The sequence below is a fragment of the Ostrinia nubilalis genome, chromosome 6, assembly GCF_963855985.1.
Source record: "Ostrinia nubilalis chromosome 6, ilOstNubi1.1, whole genome shotgun sequence".
Classification (NCBI taxonomy): Eukaryota; Metazoa; Arthropoda; class Insecta; order Lepidoptera; family Crambidae; genus Ostrinia; species Ostrinia nubilalis.
The window spans coordinates 12365726-12373062 of record NC_087093.1 but is presented as its reverse complement, the minus strand read 5'-3'; positions in this window follow the sequence as shown (position 1 = coordinate 12373062).

Below are 7337 nucleotides of genomic sequence, written 5' to 3'. Positions count from 1 at the left end.
AGTGGTTGTTGATGAGGCATCTTGCCTTCAAACTTTGGCAAGGTGCTTGAACAAAATTATTAGTTACTACTCTATATTCAACATAAAATGCTAATACATCTTATTTATTATTCCTAAACACGATATTTTGTGGCTTGTGATTTTCCAATTTATTTTAAGACTAGGTAATATCTCAGAAAAAGAACATTAAAATTATCTAAAATATTTTAAATACTTTGCCTAAGCGGCTTTGATTACCTATTCTACAAACAGAAAATAATATTTCGCAAAAACAAAGATGTTTTTCATCTACCTAATTAGATTACATAAGCTTCTAAAAGCACGGTATTTTTCCTCAGAAATAATCCCCAATTGTTGGAGAATTTCCTTCGTAACATCGTATTAAATTTCTTTTAACGAAAACTAATCTGGTATCACGTTTCGTTACCTTTCAATAACATAAGCGATGTGGTTCGATTCGTAATGGCGGACTACACGAAGTGAAATTGCTTCAATAGAAAACATCACCGGTTCAGGGGTGGCAGGTTAAAGGTTTTTCTTTGATATATCCGTTTTTCACTTGACATGTCCGGATTTTGTGGGGTATACACAACAGGCGAATAATACTTACCTTCATTTAAGTTTTTACTGATGTTTTTTATTGTTGTGGAATCCTTGGAGAAGCCTTTGTCCAGGACGTCTTATGGCTGAAATGATGATATTTTATAATCTTTTAATATTTTAAATAAGGAATAAACGCGATTACCACCGCCCATTAACATTCGCAACACCAGAAAAGCCATTCTTGTGTCAATTATCGTAAGTATAACTGACCAATACAACTAATAACTCCATTAGCGAACTTATTCGCCATCCCAAACTCTTATCTCGATTAAATATCGCTCAAACTACTGAAAGAGTCGTAGCAGGATTAAAGGATAATGTTTATGACACTTTCATCCCGCTACTAGTTGGCGTTTGGTTTACCCGGTTAACCGGGTAATCTGACAGCCCTGATCGGGATCCGGCGCGCGTCCGGCCGATTACCGGATTGGAGCCGGTGGCGAGCGCACTCGATTGAACAGGGAGGTATTCAGGGATGAAGTCTGCAACGCCATAATTCGTAAGTACGAGTAATGATCATGAGAAGTAGGTGTGTATTTTGCTTCTTATTAGGTGGTTCAGCTGTGATTTTAGGCTTTGACTAATTGACGACTGGATAGAATGACGCGAGGTACGGCATGGGATGAAACTGAAACTGAATTGCACAAATTAATTTTAAACGACTCATAAAGACGAAATTACGGCTTAAACTTTAAGCGGCTTGAAACTTTTGGTAAACAATCAACTTGTATTATTATAAATAACGTAAACGAAACAAAATTGCTACGCTAAGAAAAGCAATCTCATAGTGGGACTTTTATAAAACTTCATGTGTATGTACTTATTTAACCTTACAAGAAGAAGAAAAAGAGCTTGATCTTGAGCAAGGTCTAAATTCTTACCTCAATATTTTTAGGTAGGTACATCTTTGTTGTTTGCCAACATTTTCTAGTAATATCTCCTTTTCTTTGATTTGAAGACAGAAAACATCTTCAATACAACAACCCCTTGTAAGTACTTATTTAAGCGCCCTTAAGGCGATTAGAGTCCTCAATGACCTTGGGCGTTTGACCTTCACGCCGCGAGCAACACCCGCGTACCCCGCACCAAAAACTCCGATTTGACACCGATCAAAAATACACGGGCATAGGTAGATACAGAATAGAAGCTCTTTCTTCATACATTACTGCCTATTATTCTAAACTTAAATTGATGAACCTTGATGTTGGTGTCATTTAACTCAGGCGTAAAGGTATTTAATAAAAATAACAAAATCCATAAACATTTTGTAGGGGATAAAATTTTATTTTATTTTTCGTAAATTTTCTAATGCTTTTGTCGGTTCAGTCGTTCTCGAAATTTGAACAAACCCGACTTTATTACAAGCTTTTATTTAGCTTGCAATTTATGATGTATGTAGGTAATTACATAAATGTTTGTTCGGGTGGAATCTTGCAAGCTGAATTAGTTAGACCAACTTCCTGACGACAACTAGGCTAGATGACAAAATTTCAATTATTTTTGTCCGTCACACAGATAATTAGAAAATATTAGACTCATATTTTTTATTTTCTTTCATAATTAAATAATAACAGTTTCAACATCGAGTTGAAAAGGCGCGATAGGCCACGCTTGAGTAGAAGTTTTACTCAAATGTGACGTCACGCGAGATTTCAACTCAATATAATACTGTAATTATTCGATTATGGAAAAAATTAAAAAATATGAGTCTAATATTTTCTAATTATCTGTCTGACGGACTAAATAGAATTTCGATCTCATTACCCAGTCATCATCCCTATTGGAACGCATTAGTACCTACCTAGTATTGTCTATGGCCAGGCCTCCGTCACTCGCCTATGTCGGCCGAGATAATTACCTACAGCACGCGACAACTTCAAGTTGCAAATCAGTCCGGGCCGCCACGCGCCTGTTTGCACACGCGTATCTATACACGCTCGGTCGATCATAGTCGCAATCAAGGTTTATTATTCCAACAGCACTGTTATTCTTCTTTAATGAAAAATTTTAATATTTAGGAATAATAATTAACTGTAGTGATTTAAATAATAAAAAAAAACTACACTTTTTTAATAATAAATTATTTTGAAATACTTATGACAAAAAACTATAGCAAAAAAAAAAATTTTGCTAATAAAAACATTAACTTTACTTCACCGTGTCTATTTTCCGACACTACACCTTTTAAAACTGTTTGTTTAATTTCGAATTATCGCAACACTGAAGTTTATTAATAGGTACTTTAGAGATGGTACGATTATACAAACTCCACTAGATTAAAGTTTTCTAATCGTAAATACAATAAATGCTTCTTAAAATTAAGTTTTTATTTATTTTACTTTGCTCATACAACCCTGACGCTTGAGCGGTGACGTAGATCAATTCTAAACACAAAAAAAATGCGCTCTTGTGAGCGTAGTAGTAAGGTGCGATTTCGAATGCACCATGTGCGTTGGATATTTTGCATTATTATTATTACCGTTAAAATGTCGGCATCTGATCCTACACAAAGGAGTGCAATTTCTGTTGCTACTATTATATTCTGTGCTATGGCCTAAAAAAGCAAATGTTTCTGCTTTTGTCTATTGTCATTCTCTCTGTGTCACTTATGAAGAATAAACTGAAAGTGTATTTGTCTTTTTATTAGAAATCCTTCATCAATTGATTGAGTTAAAATTTCGGATATACCTACATGTAATTCGGGTGACAATGCAATATTGTGATGACATGGAGCTGATCTGATGGTAGAGCTGGAATGCCAGTGGCCCCATAGCAACTCCGGGATTAAACGATTCCATCGAGTTTAGGCTCGTTTGATTTGTATTTATTTATTATTATACCTAAATAATTTCATTACAATTTTCTAAAAATGCACAAAAACTTAAAAATCTTGAAAACGGTGATATTTTTACTGGGGTCAAAATTGGACGTTAGGGAGACCATGGCGAGGCCTATCGATGGTTGAAGGGTTATCCATTGTTTTTGGGACACCCTGTATAAGCAAGTACCTAATGTTATGTAAGTACGCTACTTTGAAAATCATGAGTCTTCAATTCTCTAAGGTAAACTGCAGGGTCTGATGATGGAGCTGGAATGTGGCCATAAGAATAGGCTAGTTTCTTAAAAAAAGACTTTTGGTCCGTCAATTTTACATTATCAAAAAATATTGGACACAGGATATTTTTATTTGTCAATTAAACAAGTTATTACGAAGATATGATGCGATGAAATTCCGCGTGACGACACAAATCGCCACATTTTTAAGCATGCCTTGACGTCATGTGCCTCATCTTCTGAACTTTGGTGCGCTTCATCTCTTTAAATTTTCATAAGTTTAAAAATGTGAAAAATACATTTAGAGTTTGTTTTTGGTAAGTTCACCGACGGACTAATTCAAACTCTTGCTACTTTCTTGCTTTATCCACGAAACATACCTATTCTTCGAAATTATTTCGATCTACAAACGGAAAATCTTTGCTACTACGCCGCAGTAAATTCCCCATCATAAATAAAAAGATTTTTTTAAAACAAGCTCTTGTATGCTAATAATTTTGGTTTCATGACATGCTCCTAAAATTCATCACCTTATAAGAGGATTTCAGTTTTTATCTGCGAAACTTTTTAATAATATAGGTACGTTTCATGGTTTGGTAATTTAGGGAAGTTTATTTGCACTTAACATGAAAAATATGGTATCAATGTACTGTGTACCTATGCACCTTCAGTGGCAACAACAAGGTCTACTGAGTACCTATAGTCTACTAAAGGCATGAAATATATTAATTTCACTAAAAATTAAAACCAACTCCAAAACGACTCACCAAAAGGTAGGCTGCCACCGACTCCGAAAATGGCTAATTTTGTAATCAGTATCCAAATTTTTTAATAAGCTCTATAGAACAATTCAATACCACTTTATCTTAATTTTTTTTAATGTGACAGGAGGCAAACGAGCAAAAGGATCACCTGTTGGTAAATGATTACCGTCGCCCATAGACACCCGCAGAGCCAGGGGCGTTACAGGTGTTATTTTTAATTGTGGTATTTTCGCGAAGAAATATATTGAAAATATAAATTGTTTTCTTCACGTAAATCGATTAAGTTACAGATTCTGACTAGCTCCTAATTTGGATACTGATTGCAAAGGCCTAGTAAATAAATAACGTAATAATTTTTCTACTTGTATTTATCTAGTGCAGTTGTTTTGGAGTCAATTATAGTTTTTTTACACTAATAGATTCTATTCAGGTAGAAAATAGCGTCTGAGCGCGTCATAATTCAATTGTATCATCTGACTGCACGTACTCTATGAACAATTCTGACATAAAATCTATTGTCGAACAAAAGCTGGGTTGCACCATCTTACTTCAACTTTGACAAGCGTCAAAAGTCTGTCTAACTCCATACAAAAAACACCGGTTATCGCCAAAGCTACGGTCAAAGTTAGGTCACGTCAGGTGGTGCAACTCAGCCAAAGAAAAAATTCATTTTGATCGCTAATGTCAGTTTGCAGCGAGTGACACAACCTCCCCGTCTGAAGGCCAGCGGCCGACTGCCGCCCGCACCCCGCGAAGGCCCCCTCAACAGCAAAACGTTCGGAATTTATCAAAAGTAAAATTTATGAATGAAAGTAATGTTCGATTGAAAAACGCAACGTGTCATTTAAAGATTAAAGAATTCCTAATCTATTCGTGCAAAAATCTTTTAAATTAACATAGCCGTTTTGGAGGAGTAGGGAATTGAAGTAAAAAATCGATGTCCCGTATTTATTTTTTTAATCCAAAACAAAGAGACGTAGCGAAAATTCAAACGTCACAAATGTAGTCCTTGAACTGTTGTATAACATATATTTTTTTCAACTATTTCTATCCAGCAGTAAAAGAGGAGTAGGCTTTACAAAATGCCCATTTGGCGCGGATTGAGGACTCTAATCGCCTTAATGCGCCCCTGTCCAATATTGACTACTTTTAGTGGATTTCTGTTGAAATAATGACCTATTCGTGACTAAGCTCACTTTTCATCGGGCAACTTTTATAGCTAGTGGCATCCTTGTCTTGCCCGGGCTAATCTGCTCCTATGATGGATACGATTTGCCCATGCGATACCATGCAGCTGAATTATAAACTACAGGATAATTTGAATTTGTGAAATAGTTTGAGTTTTTTGTTCTTCATCTACAAAAGTATGAATTAATGTATGATGTTTTTTCATGAGTAAGCTATGTTAGGTAATATTGCAGTCAAATGTTAGTAGTTAGGTCCTATGTCCCCAAGATGGGGCAGAGGGCGTCCACAACAGTCCTCTACCGCGTTCGGTCTTGAGCTTCGCGTTTGATCTCGCTCCAGTCTTGCCGATTTTCTTCGCCTCGTCTGTTTAGTTTAGTTTTATTTGTGTTTTGTTTTTATTTATTTCAGTCATACTATTACTCCAAGTCCATATTTTTTATTACTATGTAGTTAGACCCCTTTTTAGGACAATTTAATACACGTCCTAAATACAGTTCTACTGCGCCTCAACATACAATTTACTTAATTTAAGGACAAGAACACAATTGAGATAAATAGCAATGAAAACGCATAATAATGCAAAATAACCGTACTAAAACATTAACTTATTGAATTTAATCTAAATTAACCTTGAAAACCACAATAACATTAACAAAAACATTTCAACTTCACTTCTCCGAAACAATATCTTTCAGAAACTTCTAAAATCGTCAACAACTCATCAAAATCCAATAACACAGGCTTAGTGGCCGCGAGAGGGCGCCCTTGTCTAGACGGTCTATGTGTTTGAGTCCCACGACAATCATAGTAGTGATGCTCCTTTGTTTTATTGTAGCGCTATAAAAGTTGTAAAATTGATAGGTGTGGTCAAAAAATTAAAAAGGTAACTTACATGTAAAGAAAAGGACTGGCCACTGATGCCAAAAGCGAGTTAATTTCTCTGGTATCACTTATGATAGCTAAAAGATTTTCAACTAGGTACTCTAGCTGATCCGTTGATTTATTAATTTACAATCACAATGTTGTTAGGCTTGTATTTTATTTGATTTAAGTTTAGTTTAGTTATAAGTAAATAAATGTAGTTTAATAACAATGTATGTAATTATTTAAATTAAATTAACACAATTATCCTTTCACTGCAATGTCTGGATTGTCTATATTTTTCAGCAATTTTCCTACCTAAGCCCTGTTTTTCCAATTAAATGGTTTAAATAGATCGAATTCAAAATATACTTACAACGATACAAAGTACATTCCTCATTTAAATAAAAATCTCATTACTGAAAAGTTTCAACTTGTTCCAGCACCAAAAAATACTCGAATAAGAACGCGCAAACTTTAGGAGTGAAAATGAGACATGATATTTCTGAAAGTGTATCTTACAGCACTAGTTTTTACCTTTCTTTTACCTTCGAGATCGCTGGTAATAATATTAAATTTTGCTTCGAGGTCTCAGACGTTCCAATCCATTATACGATGACACGAAATTAGAGTTTCATAGTTAAGATGAATTCTAGGGACGGGGAAAAGTGATGGATCTGGTAGCAGAGATGTTCTTGTAGAATTTTAAGACATTTTTAATGAGAAGTGAATGAGCGTATTGATTTCATGCTATTAAATTAATTAAAACAATTGGGCAAACTATGATTTTTTTAAATTGTTTTTATTAAGTAATTAGTTACAACTTAGCTCCAACTCAAGTATGGCTTGTACTATCGACTATCCCAG